This window comes from Meles meles, chromosome 5, assembly GCF_922984935.1.
Source record: "Meles meles chromosome 5, mMelMel3.1 paternal haplotype, whole genome shotgun sequence".
Classification (NCBI taxonomy): domain Eukaryota; kingdom Metazoa; phylum Chordata; class Mammalia; order Carnivora; family Mustelidae; genus Meles; species Meles meles.
The window spans coordinates 46,641,810-46,658,396 of record NC_060070.1 but is presented as its reverse complement, the minus strand read 5'-3'; the positions used below and the strand labels follow the sequence as shown (position 1 = coordinate 46,658,396).

At 43.5% G+C, this 16,587-nt stretch overlaps 1 protein-coding gene across 3 annotated transcripts in view; it reads left to right on the top strand.

Moving 5' to 3' along the window:
- Window positions 1-2,638: 2,638 nt before the first annotated feature.
- The window catches only part of MRAP2 (melanocortin 2 receptor accessory protein 2), a 50,691-nt gene continuing 36,742 nt past the window's right edge, over window positions 2,639-16,587 (top strand). The window contains exon 1 of one of the 3 annotated variants that reach the window (XM_046005858.1): window positions 2,639-2,688. The gene's annotated coding sequence lies outside the window, so the exon portion shown is untranslated. Of the gene's footprint in view, window positions 2,689-3,026; window positions 3,151-16,587 lie in introns of those variants that run through there. The other 2 variants (XM_046005856.1, XM_046005857.1) reach the window with 2 other exon arrangements.

Here is a 16,587-nt window from a genome sequence, read left to right as displayed (position 1 = left end):
TGTTCTTTACTCTGTTGGCCATATGTTTTTCTTTGTTATCATTATAATAAAGCACTTTATATCCTTCAGAATTAAAATTACATTCTATCTTCTCAGTGAATCCTAATTCACTATCTAATCTAAAACAAAGTGTCCCTTTAGAGCCTCTCTCCATCTCTTTTATAAGATTTATAATGTGGAAGCCTGAGTATTTCCTACCTCCTCCGTCCCTTCTAGATTTAGATTGCAAACAATTTTGAGGGCAATAACTCTTGTCTTTACCTCCAGTTTTATTGAAATGTAAATGACCTTCATCCCTGCGTAAGTTAAAGGTGTATACCATAACGGTTTGATTTACACATATTATGAAGTGATTACTGCAATAAGTTAGCATCCATTCTCTCATATGGATACAATAAAGAAAAAGCAAAAACAGAACAAAAGTTTCCTTGTGACGAGAACTGCTAGAATTTATCTCTTAGCAACTTTTCTACATATCCTACAATATTAGCCATGGTCATTGTGTGGTATATTCTGTCCTAGTGCCTGCCTCTTTATCTTCTAACTGGAAGTTTGTTCTTTTGGACCACCTCCCTTCAGTTCCCCAAGAACTGTGTTTGCATCACTGCTATTTTGACAATGTCTGCTGCAGAGTTGAGACCGTAATGTTGATCAAAAGCCCAATGAATGACTGAATAAGGAGCTGCATGAGCTCGTGGAGGAGAGCATACCCTTCGGACTCAAACAGTCCTGGGTTTAAATCTTGGTTCTAGCAATGTTTAGTATTGTGACCTTGGAGAAATTACTCTTAAACCTTGGTTTTCAGACGTCAGAATGATGCAAAGAGAATTTAGCTCAAAGTAAACTGTTGTCAATGTGTATTGACAAGCAACAGCTATGGCTACCTATAACTTGGTTTTGTCACTCAGTTACTGTCTGCTTAAAAGCTATTTTGGAATGAAAAGACAAAATTAAGAGATTATTTTATTTTATTAAAGATTTTATTTATTTATTTGACAGACAGAGATCACAAGTAGGCAGAGAAGCAGGCAGAGAGAGGAGGAAGCAGGCTCCCCACTGAGCAGAGAGCCCGATGTGGGACTCGATCCCAGGACCCTGGGATCATGACCTGAGCTGAAGGCAGAGGCTTTAACCCACTGAGCCACCCAGGCACCCTCATAGATTAATTTATTAACAACAAAATCCTTGTCAAAGGTCCGCTGGATGCAAGGCACTATACAAAGACTTGTGGAGAAATTAAATGTAAAGCAGGCCTATGAGCGACAGGAGGAGGATATGTAAGAGTGAAACTCTCAAAGACAAGCTCTAAGAGAGGGATCAGAGTTTAGAAGGAGAGTTCATTTGTAGCTGGGGGATGAGGAAAGCTGCCTGAAATAGGTAGCCTTTGAGGCGGAACTTGAAGAACAGCTGGGAAGATATTCCTGGCACGGGGGAGGGAAGAAGGCAATGATGCAGCCATGGGAAGGCAGAGGTACCTGAGAGAGAAATGGGGAGCTCACCTGCCCTATTGATGGTGATGCTCATGCTGGGATCATACAATACCAGCCCCTGAAACTGATAGGACAATGTGCTCTTGCTTCCTGCCTTATGAGCCACTGGCACTCGGCCTCAAAGAGGCCATCAGATTATGACTGCTAAGGCAGAGACTGGCTGGTTGGCGCTGTTGCCTCTGCCACCCTGGTCTCTGATGGCTTCATGGCATGCGGTGCAGGCTCCCAGGCAGGGGTGATGGACTGCGGCCGCATAAAGAGGCACACGCCACTGGAAGCAATGCAAGGAGTTAGGGAAGGACTCGGGAAATCTCATCCCAGATGATCACATTATGTCATTGAGAATTAAACTGCCTGCGGATAAGGGGGAGGATCGTCGTACACACAGCTGTAAAGGTGCTGTACAGAATATTTCATATTACATGTAATAATGAATCTAGCCACTTAACAAAATCAGTGAAATCAGAAATCTTTCCCGGACATGGAGAGATGGAGTTAATCCCACCACCACCAGACAGCGTATGGACTGCTCATGGTGCATTTTCCCCACGGCACTGTGGTTCCTCCTTAAACCACGGTTCTGGGGGGGAGCACCAAGCTTCCCGAGTTCCTCCATTTACTAATTTGTGACCTCAGGCAATTCACTTAACCTCCCTAAGCTACCGAGTCTCATTTGTAAACTGGCACTTACCGCCCCCTATGGTGCGTGTGAGTAGTGTAGGAAATGTCTTAACACCATAAAGAACATCGCAGGGCGAGGAGCGCGGTACAGGCTTTCTCCCCAGATGCCAGCACGCTTCTTCTCCCATCTTCAGTTCTTTACTCAAGAGCCACCTTCAGTTTGGGGTCACCTCTGACCACCGAATTAAAACTGCCCCTCCACCCCATTCTTTATGCCCTTCCTGAGTTATTTTTTTCACTATAGCTCTTACTGCTACCGCACATGCTACCTATTTCATGCATTTATGTTTACTGAGTGTCTCTTTACTGGAATTATAAGGTCCAGGAGGCAGTATCCCCAACGCCCACATCGGTGTCTGGCATGGACTACGGTCTCAGTAAATATTTACTGGAGGAGTGAGCCAGTCTGCTAACTTGAAACTAGTCCAGTCCTATCCTTTTGGGGCCCGGCTTGGGGGACATTTAGACTGTCCGTTGGCACCCGCACCTGCAAGCAGAAGGCAGAACTGAAATTGAGGTAATTTTAGTAGCTCATCATGGAGGACCTCGGCCTTAATGAACTTGAACTCAACACTGAGGATCGCTCATAAATCTCATTCGTGCTGCCCCACTCCTTCTTGCTCAACTCATTAGTCAAAACTGGCCTGAGGGACCCATTGCAGAGCTGGGGAGGGTCAAGTATTCAATGATTTCTTTTCCTTCTCCCTGCGGAAAGCTCTTATCCAGATAGCGAGGGGTTAGTGTGAGCCGGGCAGGGCTGGGCAAAGCTCGCCTCCTCTTGGCCTCGGCGGCCCCGGGCTCTGGAGGCGGCCCCCTGGCGCCCCTTGCCGCCGGGCTGCAGGTCGGGAGCGCGCGTCCCCGCCGCACAGCCGCGCCAGGAACTACACGCCGAGGCCCCGGGCGCGGGAGGAGGTGGAGGCAGTGGTGACGCTCACGCACCTCGGAGGAGCAGTGTCCGCGGGCCGGGGAGCGCCAGCCGGTAACCGCGGGCGGGACTGGGCGCCTGGGGCCATGCCGAGCCGCGGCACAGTGTCGGGAGGCTGGGGAGATGGCAGTCGGGCTCATCGGGGTTGGTGGTGGTTTTTCAGTTGGGGGTGGGGTGAGGGGCGTTTGGGAGGATGGGAGCAGGAATGGGATAACTGGGGCGTGAGCGTGCCGGGGAGAAGAGTGAGACCCCGTGGAGAGCACCCAAGTTGAAGACCTTGCTCGCAGCGCCCGCGGGAGCCTTTCGGAAAGGCTGGAGGCGGTGCAGCTCAGGGCTCAGGGCTTGGGCGGGTTTCCTCCTCTGCGTGGGGAGGGTCGTGGAACACCTTCTCCCGCCCATGAGAAAACTTTCCGAATCCAAGTCCTGGCCTGCCTGGCACCGCTGTGCCCTACAACTGAGAGCCCTTCTGGGCGCCGGGACCTTGCGCGTCCAGGGAAAATGCGCGGTTTGCTGGCGGGCGGTGCACGCCCCCAGCAGTGGGCACGGTTCCCGGCTTGGCTTCAACCCTGTCTGACAGTTCATTCTTTTCGTTAGCACTAGGGAGTCTGCCCGCGGGTCATTTTACTGATTAGAGGGAAAGAGCGGTTTCGTTTTTCTTCCCTTTCCGTCCTTTCTGCATAATTAACTGAGGAAGACGAAAGGTTGCCTCCTTAGAAACTTGTTTTGAGGTTTTGTAGTTCCTGGAGCAGTTCAGACGACAGGATGAATCCCAGCTATTACCCAGGATTTATCTCATGACAAAAGGAAGCATTGTATGGTGTCCTGAAAGCAAAGGGAGCTTGAGGGTAATTGTCCATGCTACTCCGGGAAAAACAAGGGAACTTCCCTATATAAATCCTCATGAAAACCCCCCAGGTTAAGTGGTAGTATTGCCAGTTTGCACATGAAAAAAAAATTAGGTTGAGATATGAGAGAAGTTTTTCTACTGAATCCCCTGGTCAAGAGTGGGGAGTAGTGGGTCTGGAAACTGGAACCCTGAGGCCAGTGTCCCGTAGGTACACCTGGAGTGTATTGCCAAGAATGCAGGCGGGGAAAGTGGCCTGGGGCTGCTAAGGGTAAGGTCCAGAACAGAGAGGCTACTGTGAGCTGGGGTGCCCACATCAAGGAGTCAGGCTCTGATCAGGATGATCTGCAGTGTTTATGGAAGATGATATCAGCAGGTTTAGGAGAAGGCAGAATTGCTCCCAGTTTAGAGCCCCTTTAGGTGTCTTGAACCCCAAGACTGGGCTGGATAACTCAATGCCCAAATAACAGGGATCCTAGAGCAGTGAAAGTGTTCACAGTCACCTTGCAGCAGGCTTGATAGAGGAGCATTGTACCTGACTTTTCCAGAGAGGGAAACATTGAAACCTGGCAACATTCCAGAGTAGATTTTTAAAGGAGAAAGCTCAAGATCACCTAGGAAAGGATTTGCAAAGACAGTTTATGCCAAACTAACTTCTTTCTCTTATCTAGCAACTTACCTGGTTTTTGGTTTGGGGCATGCCCTGTCATCATTTTTCAAATGTGGATTATGACTTGTTAGGGTAATATGAGTGTAGTGAGTTATACCAGCATTTTTTTACAACATGAAATTAAATAAAGGGAGGAGAAAACATCAGAGTGCATTGTATATGCAAGAAAAGTATTGTTTTGTGAAATGTGAGTGTGTTTTGTTCTGTGTTGTTTATCCTGCTGCCTCTGTTAGGGTGTACACACCTCTCCCTGGCTGCCCGCATTGATCCTTCTAGGCTAACCCCACTCTGCTCACGGTAGGGGTGACCTTTTACTGTGCAAATTATATCATCTGCACATTCTAGAAAATGTAGCCTTCCTCCTCCCCGTTTCTCTAGGCTGATATTTTGCCAGTCACAATTCCTCTGAATCCTTTATTTTTAATCTTCTATTTATTTTTAAAGTTTTTATTTTAATTCCAGTTAGTTAGCATACAGTGTAACATTAGTTTCAAGTGTATAATATGGTGATTCTGCAATTCCATACATCGCCTGGTGCTCATCACAAGTGCTCTCCTTAATCCTCATCATCTATTTCATCCATGTCCCCAACCCCTCCCCTCTGGTAACCATCATTTGTTCTCTATAGCCAAGAGTCTCTTTCTTGGTTTGCCTCTCTCTTTCCTGCCCCACCCCCTTGCTCATTTTTTTTCTTAAATTCCACATATGAGTGAAAGCATATGGTATTTGTCTTTTTCTGCTGACTTATTTTGCTTAGCATAATACTCTCTAGTTCCATTCACTTTGTTGCAAATGGCAAGATTTCATTCCTCTTTTTTTTTTTTAAGATTTTTATTTATTTGAGAGAAAGAAGGGCACAAGCAGGGGGAAGGGCAGAGGGAGAAGTTAGGCTCCCCACTGAGCAGGCAACCTGAATCCAGACTAGATCCCAGGAGCACCTGAGCTGAGGGAAGACACTTAACCAACTGAGCCACCCAGGCTCCCCAAGATTTCATTCTTTTTTATGGCTGAGTAATATTCCATTGTAGATATACATCACTTCTTCTGTTCGTCAGTGGGTGTGAACATTTGGGCTCTTTCCATAATTCGGCTATTGTTGATAATGCTGCTATAAATATTGGGGTGTATGTATCCCTCTGAAATAATGTTTTTGCATTCTTTGGGTAAATACCTACTAGTGTGATTACTAGATTTTAGTAGAATCTATTTTCAACTTTCTGAGGAACCTCCATACTGTTTTTCTGAGTAACTGCACCAGTTTGCATTCCCATCAGCAGTGTAAGAGGGTTCCCTTTTCTCTACATCCTCACCAATGCCTGTTTTGTTTCTTGTGTTGTTGATTTTTGCAATTCTGGCAGGTGTGAGATGGTATTTCATTGTCATTTTGATTCGCATTTCCCTAATGAGGAGTGATGTTGAGCATCTCCTCCTCATGTGTTTGTCGGCCATCTTGTATGTCTTCTTCAGAAAAATGTCTATTCACGTCTTCTGGCCATTTTTAAATTGGACTATTTGTTTTTTGGGTATTGAGTTATAGAAGTTCTTCATATATTTTGGATAATAACCCGTTATTAGATATGTCATTTGCAAATATCTTCTGCCATTCCATAGGCTGCCTTTTAGCTTTGCTGATTGTTTTCTTCCTTGTGCAGAAGCTTTTTATTCTGATGTAGTCCCAATAGTTTGTTTTTGCTTTTGTTTCTCTTGCGTCAGGCTGCTGACTTGTTTTGCTTAACATCATACTCTCTAGTTCTAGCCAGTGTCTGAGAAATGACTGCCTGTGCTACCTTCAAGGATTTTTATGTTTTCAGGTCTCACATTAAGGTCTTTAATCCATTTTGATTTTGTTTTTGTACAGGATGAAAGAGAATGGTCCAGTTTCGTTGTTATGCATGTGGCTGTCCAGTTTTCCCAGCACGGTTTGTTGAAGAGACTTTTTGCCATTGAATATTCTTTCTTGCTTTGTCAAGAATTAGTTGACCATAGAGCTCAGGATCCATTTCTAGGTTCTCTCTTCTGTTCCAATGATCTGTGTGTCTGTTTTATGCTGGTACCATACTGTCTTGATGATGACAGCTTTGTAATAAAGCTTAAAGTCCAGAACTGTGATGCCTCCAGCTTTGCATTTCTTTTTCAAGATTGCTTTGCTATTCAGGGTCTTTTGTGGTTCTATACAAATTTTAGGATTGTTTGTTCTAGCTCTGAAAAATGCTGTTGGTATTTTGATAGGAATTGCATTAAATGTGTAGATTGCTTTGGGCAGTAGAGACATTTTAACAATAATTGTTCTTCCAATCCATGAGTATGGAACATCTTTCTATTTCTTTGAGTCATTTTTGATCTCTTTCATCAGTGTTTTGTAGTTTTCAGAGTGCAGATCTTTTACCACTTTGGTTAGATTTATTCCTAGACCATACCATTCCTGGCTATCTCTTTACTTTTGGTGCAGTTGTAAATGGGATTGTTTTCTTAATTTCTCCTTCTGCTGCTTCACTATTAGTGTATAGAAATGCAACAGATTTCTGTACATTGATTTCATATCGTATGACTTCACTGAATTCATTCATCAGTTCTAATAGTTTTTTGGTAGAATCAGATTTTCTATATAGACTATCATGTCATCTATGAGGAATGAAATTTTAAATTCTTCCTTTCCAGTTAGAATGTCCTTTAATTTCTTTTTGTTGTCTGATTGCTATGGAGAGGACTTCCAGAACTATGTTGAATAAAAGTGGTGAGAGTGGACACCACTGCTGTGTTCCTGATCATAGAGGAAAGCTCTCACTTTTTCCCCATTTAGGATGATAATAGCTGTGAGCTTTTCCATACATGGCCTTTATTATGTTGAGGTGTTTTCTTTCTAAATCTACTTTGTTGAGGGTTTTTATCACGAATGAATGTTGTACTTTGTCAGATGTTTTTTTCTGGATCTGTTGAAATGATCACATGATTCTTATCCTTTCTTTTATTAATGTGATGAGTCATGTTGATCTATTTGTATAAATTGAACCACTCTTGCAGGCCAAGAATAAATCCTACTTGATTATGTTTCATTTTTTAAATGTATCATTAGATTTGGTCTGCTAAATATTTTGTTGAAGATTTTTGCACCTGTGATCATCAGAAATACTGGCCTATAGTTCTCTTTTTTTTTTTTTGTGGTGTCTTTATCTGGTTTTGGTATCAGGAGAATACTGACCTCATAGAATAAATTGGAAGTTTTCCTTCCATTTCTATTTTCTGGAATAGTTTGAGAAGAATAGGTATTAACTCTTCTTTACGTGTTTGATAGAATTCACGTGTGAAGCCATCTGGCCCTAGACTTTTGTTTGTTGGGAGTTTTTTGGCTACTGATTCAATTTTGCTGGTTATCAGTCTGTTCAAGTTTTCCTTTTCTTTTTCTTTTTCTTCCTGTTTCAGTTTCAATTTACACAACTCAATCAACATGACTCATTACATTAATAAAAGAAAGGAACTTGTCCATTTCTTCTAGGTTGTCCAATTTGTTGGCATATAGTTCTTCATAGTATTCTCATAATTGTTTATATTTCTGTGGTGTTGGTTATTTCTCCTCTCATTTGTAATTTTTATTTATTTGAGTTTTTTCTTTTTTTCTTGCATAGTCTAGCTAGAGGTTTATTAATTTGGTTGATTTTTTTTCAAAGAACCAGCTCCTGGTTTCATTGATTTGTTCTGTTTGTCTTTTTAGTTTCTATATCATTTATTTCTGCTAAATCTTTATTATTTCCTTCTTTTTGCTGGTTTTCAACTTCATTTTTTGTTCTTTTTCTAGCTCCTGTAGGAGTAAGTTTCAATTTTTATTTGAGATTTTTCTTGCTTCATAAGGTAGACCTGTTTTGTGTTATAAACTTCCCACCTAGGATGGCTTTTGCTGCATCCCAAAGGTTTTGGACCATTGTGTTTTCATTTTCATTTATTTCCCTATAGTTTTTAAAATTTCTTCTCTTATGTCCTGGTTTGGCCCATTCATTATTTAGTAGCATGTTATTTAACCTCCATGTGTTTGTGGTCTTTCCAGACTTTTTTTCTCATGGTTGACTTCAAGTTTCATAGTGCTGTGGTCAGAAAAGGTGCATGGTATGACTTCGATCTCCTTATATTTGTTGTCTGATTTTGTAACCTGATACGTGATCTCTTCTGGAGAATGCTTATTCTTGACCTTCTAATGTCTTCAGTGTGATAATGACTTGGCTAGGTGCTTCCTAGTGCACAGTGTCTTTTACTTCTCACAGCTAGGTTGCTGTTACTATTTTATATTTTACAAACAGGGCTTCCCAAAGCTAGGGACATACAGATAATTCAGTCCCTGGTCCCAAACTTGGGTTGTGCTGACAAGGACAGACTTTTTTTTTTTTTTTTTTAAGATTTAATTTATTTATTGGACAGAGAGAGAGAGACAGTGAGAGAGGGAACACAAGCAGGGGGAGTGGTAGACACAGAAGCAGTCTTCCTGCCCAGCAGGGAACCGGATGGGGCTTGATGCCAGGACCCTGGGATTATGACCTGAGCCAAAGGTAGAGGCTTAATGACTGAACCACCCAGGCAGCCCAAGGACAGACCCTTTTTTATAGACATTTATATGGAGCTTATTATGTGCCAAGCATAGGTATGAGTGTTTCACAATTTTATCTCAATCCCTGTATCAACCCCATGACTTAGGGGAAACAATTATCAGCATTCTCATTATAGATAAGGAGGCTAAAGCACAGAAGGATTAAATAATTTGCCTGAGATTACATAACCAGTAAATAGTAGAGGGGGGATTAGAACCTGGGCTCTTAACCACTACCATCTAACCCAACCTAAGGTGACTGAGTCAAGGGAGCCCAGAGTCCCTCCACATGTTGTCCCCTTCTGGTGGCCCCTTAATAGAGGACAGAAACTGACTTTGCTGCATCCAGAGAAAGGTGACCTGGATGCCGAGGGTCTGAAGACTAGGCCGTATGAGGAACAGTGAATGTTTAACCTGCCAGAGAGAGGAGCCTTGGCCGGTTATAAGGCCAGTCCTCAGATATCTGAAGAAGAGGAAGTAGGTATGTTCCCAGTGTCAGATCAAGCCAATATTGGGTGATCTAGTGTCAGGACTGGGAGAGGATTCTCCACCAGTGACTGGAGTATTGACTTTTATATCTCTGAATGCCCCTTTCAGTGTTCATATTCCTCAGTTTTTATTAGCTATATAAGAGTAAAATGAACTTTGAGATAATTGGAAATTACTAGTCCATCCTAAACATCTGTACGTGTGTGGATGTAAATAGGATACTGAATTTAAGTTTTGACTGAGTCACACATTAAAGTTATGTGAAATTCCAAAGGAGAGTGCTAGACCACCAAGTAGAAACTTTAATGTAGATATTTGAGAATTTTTCTATAACTCACAAACCCCACTGACCACTTCAGGAACATGAGGATTAAGAGAGGGGGCTGTGTTAAAGAGATTTATTCAGAAAGATAATTTCCTTCATCCCAAACCTAGTGAGGGGGCCTTTTAAGGAACCACTAGTTGAACTGTACATGTGTTCCCTGCATTTGGTGCTCATATGGTAGCCTGGGTCGTAGGATCACCAGCCTTCTCAGAGTTTGTTAGAGCAAAAGATGCCAGAGGATTTCCTGGGGACCAGGTAGAGCCATGTGGGAAAGAGGCCTAGCCTGGAGACATGGTAAATTCAGCCCAGGTTTCCAGCAGCTAGAGTTTCCAGAAATCCAGAGGCTGAGGTCAGAGTGAGCAGGCAGCTGAAGGAAAACGAGTATCATGAAAACTCCCATAAATAAAGTGTGTGAAGACAGTTAATACAGTCCTGTCCTCCTTCTTTGATCTTGTTGGGGTGAGAAACTGGCCAGCAGTTGGACATAAAGTAGAGAAAAAGAAAAGAGGTCATGCTTCCACCAATCTCTACAGGAGAGCAGCGTGCAGAAGGACCTAGCTGCACAGACCAGGACATTTAATGTTATAACCTGGTTGGAGTTTCTTTTATTTCCAGGCTGCACATTAGAATTCTTTGGGACTTTAAAGTGGTTGCTTGAGCAGCAAAGTCATGGGATCTACCCAAGTGTTCGTCTGAAGACAGGAAAGATGTATCCACCAAATCCATTATAGGGCGATGGGAGACAAGAATAAAATCGACGTTTGACAGGTTCCACGGTTGTTCCCACTCAGAGTATGGATTGTATATGCTTGGGTTGGAATGGTAAAGAGTAATGGTCTGTTTCCTTGAGGTTGCATGGACTTCAGACTTGGAAGTGGGAGCATTTAGGAAAGGAAAGAAAATGTTTACTTGCCCAGAGTGCAAGGGAGTCAGGCTTCAGAAGACTGGCTCATCAGATAAAAACAATAAATACTTGAAAGAAAATACCTCATAAGATTATCAGAGTTCTCAAGTGTCCATTAGTCTGTTTCTCATGGTTGAAGGCAACTTTCACACATGATCTTCGTATTCCCTGAAGTCATGACTCATCTTCAGATATTCCATAGCAAACAATCAGGGAAAAAATAGTTTTTTTTTCTTGGGGAGTGTAGGCTTATGGGACATGTTCAAGGTTTTATTACTTTGGGGGACCAACTTTCAGACAGGATGGTCGTGTTATTTTTGGCTTATATCAGGGTACAAAGTGATTTTTCTTCTTGACTGGAGAATAAGAGATGCTTAGTCCCATTAGAAAGAGAGGAAAGTATGCATTTTGCCTTCTCCTTCCTTGCAAATGTTATGGTGTTGCTGAGAGGTGAAGTAAAAAAGCAGAAGTTGAGCATCTTTTTATGAAATGCTGAAATTATGTATGTTAAAGTCTGGGTTGAATTGTTGCTTGAGTCTCTGTTAACAAGATCTATGTGATGTTCACCTGACTAGAGAACATTAGCCAGTTTCATAATCCTTCAATTGAAAATAATTTATAAGCTTCAAATAATTATTCCCCTCAAAGATGTCTTTGTGTTCCTCACATCCTCAGTAACATCAAAAGCAACAATTAAAGGCAAAAGCAGGGCTGAGGGAGTTGCTTCCTACGGGTCAGCTCTACAGTTGCCTAGTTGGTCAAGAAAGAAAACTTGGAGAAAAGTGAGGGTATGTGGGTATATGCAGCATCCGTTGTTCTGTAAACCTTTGTGCAGAGTTTCCCCTAAATATAATTCTCTTGTGTGGATCAAGAAGAACAAAAAGAAGAAGAAGAAACAACAACAGATGAGGATCTAAAGATCTGGAAATTTTATCATGTAAATCTATACATATTCCTACCAGTGCTCCCCTAAAATCTCCATTAAATTACCTCGACAGGAGGGGTGCCTGGGTGACTCATTAAGCATCTGTCTTCGGCTCAGGTCATGATCCCAGGGTCCTGGGGTCCGGCTCCCTGCTCAGCAGGAAGCCTGCTTCTCCCACTCCCTCTGCTTGTGTTTCCTCTCTTGCTGTCTCTCTCTCTGTCAAATAAATAAATAAAATCTTTAAAAAAAAAATTACCTCAGCTGGAGAGTATGGTTAACCCATATTTCTGGGAGAATCAGAGGCCAAGTGTGCCAGAAGCAAGTCTGTGTTTATATTGCATTTGATATTTGCAGGTTAGTCTATAATATCTCTGAACTTAGTATTAAAAAAAAAAATCATCTTTCAAGTTCTCTTCCAAACTGATGCTCCAGGAGGATGAGCCAGGTACGTCCCGGGACTTGGGGGGCTAACATCCCCGGCACCTAGGCAGCCAGAGGGGGGAACCTGCTTTCTGATCTTCCCTCCCTGTGCTGGGCTCCCTCTGGCTCTCTCCTGACCGGCCCCTCCCTGCAGATGAGGAGGCCTGGGGAGCCTGGAGCCCGGCTGGCCTTGCTCTACCAGACTGTGGTTTGCTTATTATCAGGGATGGCATTAGGTTGGCAGTGGGTGGGGCAGGTGGAGAAACTAGAAAAGACGCACCACTGAGTGTCAGAATCCCAGACTGAGGAGAAGACAGTCATTAGAAAATGTAGCGTTCCTTTGGCCCTGTCTGGGGGCCTTAAATAAACAACTGCTTTAGTCTATGTTTCCTTTTCTGTGGAACAGAGATTGAAATACATGGTCCTTCTCTTTTGGCTTGTGTTGTCGGAAGAATGATTCAGCTCAGGGCTGTAAAGAACAGTGTGTGCTGTTTGGAGACAGAGAGCTTGAGCAATAAATACAAAGTCGGCTTGTGTGCCAGATCATCCTCAGAGTGGTTTACGATATGGCCAGTCTCATTCTGCTTAGCCCTGTGATGCCAAATGTTCCCCAAACTCCACTAATTAAAATAGAGAGGGGGGTTGTTTCCCTACCATGGTTAAGATGGTGATTCACCTGGCTGTGATGTTTTATAATAGCAGCTCTATAAATCAGCATGAGAGTTCGGCGAGAGGCAAAGTCTGATCCTGAGGGAGACTGATTTATACTGTCCTTATTAAATTGAGAGATGCGGGTAATCCATGGGACGGGATTTGAAGGAAGGGGTACAGTCCTCTTGGGCTTGGGCGGGACTGGGGGCGGGGGGACGTGGTGACTGAGCTCTGTTCTCAGAGGTTGGCGGGAATCCCAAGTAGGGGTAGATGGCAGTCCAGGCTTCCAGGTGGAATAGAGTGGGCAAGGGCTCAGAGGACTGACTGTCTTTGAGCCGTCCTCCACCTGGCTCCTGTGCTATCAGGGGCCTCCCTGTCATGCTGAGCTGTTCACCTGTTGTCTACCTGTGTCATCAGGTTTCTGTGTTGCCCCTTAACCTCTACATGCGTGGATTTGAAGGGGTGACATTCAACAGAGGAGAGTTTAGTTTTGAAGACCAGCCCAGATTCTTTGAGGGCATAGGCTTTGACTTTTCAAAGTCGCCTCCATCTTCCAAAGTTGAGCTCATTGTGTTTAAAATACCCTCATTGGTCTGAATTGACCCATACTAATTTTACCATGTATAAAACTTGTGTTCTTTCTCCTCGAAGGACATGCTGATGGGAATGTCATAAATGTATTTGGTGAAGATGGCTTGTAGTGGGATAGAGTTATGACATTTTGAAAATGATTTTCTTTCCAGAAATATATTTGTTGTTTAGTTATAGTAGAAGTGGTTGATATTATGTAAGTCATTTTTAATGGACTTTCTAGGACAGTGTATCTAATTAATGAAAGCTGTATTGGTTCGCTAGGGCTGTCATAACAAAACACCAAAGACTGAGTAGCTGAAATGACAGAAATTTATTTGCTTTCAGTTCTGGAGACTGGATGTCTAAGATCAAGGTGTCAGGGTTGGTGTTCTCTGTGAACTAGGGGAAGGATATGTTGTAGACCTTTTTCCTTGGAGTTGGCCATCCTCTTGTTGCTTCCTTCACATGGTTGTCCCTCTGTGCCCAGGTGGTTTTGGTGTCTCGCTGTGTGTCCTTATCACTTCCTGTAAGAAGGCCAGTCAGACTGGGTTAGGACCCACCCTAATGGCTTCATTTGAACCTACTTTTTAAAAGACCCTGTCTTCAACTAGGGCCACATTCTGAGGTATGGGGGGTAGGGCTACAACCTACAAATTTTAGGGGGGACACAGTTCAGCCTGTGACAGCACATATCCATGTTGCACTGTATATATACACACTCATGTGCTCACACACACGTACACACACACACACACACACACACGGTTTTTACAAATAAACACATATCATTGACTTTGTGTTACAGAATCATAGCTCCTGCAGAAAAAAATCTCACCATGTCTCTTTCAGTCCTTTCCTTTGCTTTCAGAAAGAATGAATATGTAAGTCGTTTCAGGCAGCTATCACATGAACACATTGGACAGAAGAATATCTGCTGCTGTGACAATGTTGGTCAGACTGCCAACCTTCCTTTCTCACAGAGGGCTGTGAGATTATTTCTTCCCTTGGAAGGTGCTTCAAATGACCTTTTGTTTCTAGGATGCTAATTGTTAGTAATAGCTTTTTTCAAAAATTTCCTTATTTGGCAAAATAAAAATGTCAGCAGTCCTGTTTCCCAGGTCCATGAATTCTTGCTGGTCTCTAGTTAATATTCCTCAGAGACTAGAGCTAGTGTTAGGAGAGTACTTCTTTGTGGTTCTCTTTGTGGCTTTATTATTATTTTTTAAATATTTATTTATTCATTTGAGAGAGGGAGAGAGAGCATGGGTGTGAGCTGGGGGGAAAGGCAGATGCAGAGGGAGAGAATCAGAACAGAGGCCTCACTGAGAGTGGAGCCCATGAGGGGGGTTGAACTCACATTCCTGAGTAACCTCAGGACCTGAGCCAAAATCAAGAGCCAGCTGCTTAACCCACTGAGCCACCCAGGCACCCTCTCTTTGTGACTTTAAATGCGAAGAATGCTCTGGAAGCTTTGGAGTGGTGACTTATATTGGCCTTCTGCTGAAATGAGGTTGGCTAATGACAGGAACCACAGAAGGTGGAGGGGGTCTGGAGGAGAGGGTGGGAAGCAGTCAGTGCATTTCCGGGACTGGTGGAGGGAAGCACCGGTTTTCTTGCAGCTGCCCAGGGCTCTCCGGGGCAGGGAGAAGGAGGATTCGCCACAGCCCAGACAGAATGTTCCTTTTACAGGGAAAGGAGTCTCACTGCAGGGTCCCTAGAGAAGAGCAGAGCTGAATACAGCTTAAAGGTCAGCCACAGAGGAAGGACCCACCAGGCAAAGGTGGCTGCATGTTCCCAAGGGAGGGTCTTTTGTTCTGGGGAACTCTCACTTACACTTCCCTCAAGTACCTTGGATGGAAAGTGCCGATTTCTTATTATTTTCTTATTAAGAAAGGTTTTAGAACTTTTTAAAATTTTGGAAAATGTATATAACATAACACTCATGTTGTGCAACCATCACCACAATCTGTCCCCAGAACATTTTCATCATCCCAAGCTGAAACTTTGTGTCCCCTCAACCAAGAACTTCCCATTCCCTGTGTCTTCCAGTCCTCGGCAGCCACGGTTCTACCTTCTGTCTCTGTGGATGCGAGGACTCTAGGCGCCTCACAAAAGGGCAGTCGTGCAATATCTGTTCTTGTGCGCCTGGCTTATTTCCTATAGCGCCATGTTTTGGAGTTCATCCGTGTTGTAGCCGGTGTTGGAATTTCTTTTTCAGGCTCAATACTGTTCCACTGTGTGTACATACTATATCTTGTTTATCCATTCACCTGTCACTCTGTGTTTGGATGGCTTCCAGCTTCCGGCTGTCGGGAGTAACGTTGCCGTGGATCTCGGTGTACGGAAACCTGCTGGAGTCTTGGCTTTCTATTCTTTGGGGGAATATTCCCAGAGGCAGAATTGCTGGATTGTGAGGTTTTCCATGTTAAAACCTGGGAGCGGGGAGCTGCTCTATGGCCCTTGGTAGCCAATGCACCACTTTACATTCCCACCAGCGACACACAAGGGTGCCATTTTCACCACATCCTTGCCAACACTTATTTTCGGGTTTTGTTTTTGTTTTTGCTTTTTTTACATAACAGCTGTCCTCCTAGGTGTGAAGCGATATCCCATGGTGAAGCCCTGCGTTTGGATAGTTGGTTTTTTGACTCGACTCCAGTGCTTTTAAACATACTTCTTCTGAAGGCTCTGGAATAGAGCAAAGATAGACAGTATTGGGGACCCAGCAAACCTTACAGTCATAGAGTGGTCAACTTTGGATTCCACAGATATGCTCAATAGGCCTAGAATTTCTTGAAGTCCAGACCAAGGAAAGCAAGGTATAGAAAGAGGTGGGAGTTAATGCATTTCTGGGGTGGAGACCCCAACATGCTACGGGAGTGGCCTTACTTTGCAGCTGCAATAAGACATCTGTGTTGGGATATAGGACAAACATTGTGGCATCCTGTAGTGGGGTAGAGGAGTAGAGCCCTGTTTTATTACATGACATAACTCCTTTGCCCTGATTCCACAGTCATCAGTTAATCTTTGGATCTTAAGATTTGCTTCCTAGATCATGGGAAGCACGTGCTCCGGTCTCCTTGGCCATTTTATACCTTATTGTAATTCACCAAATTG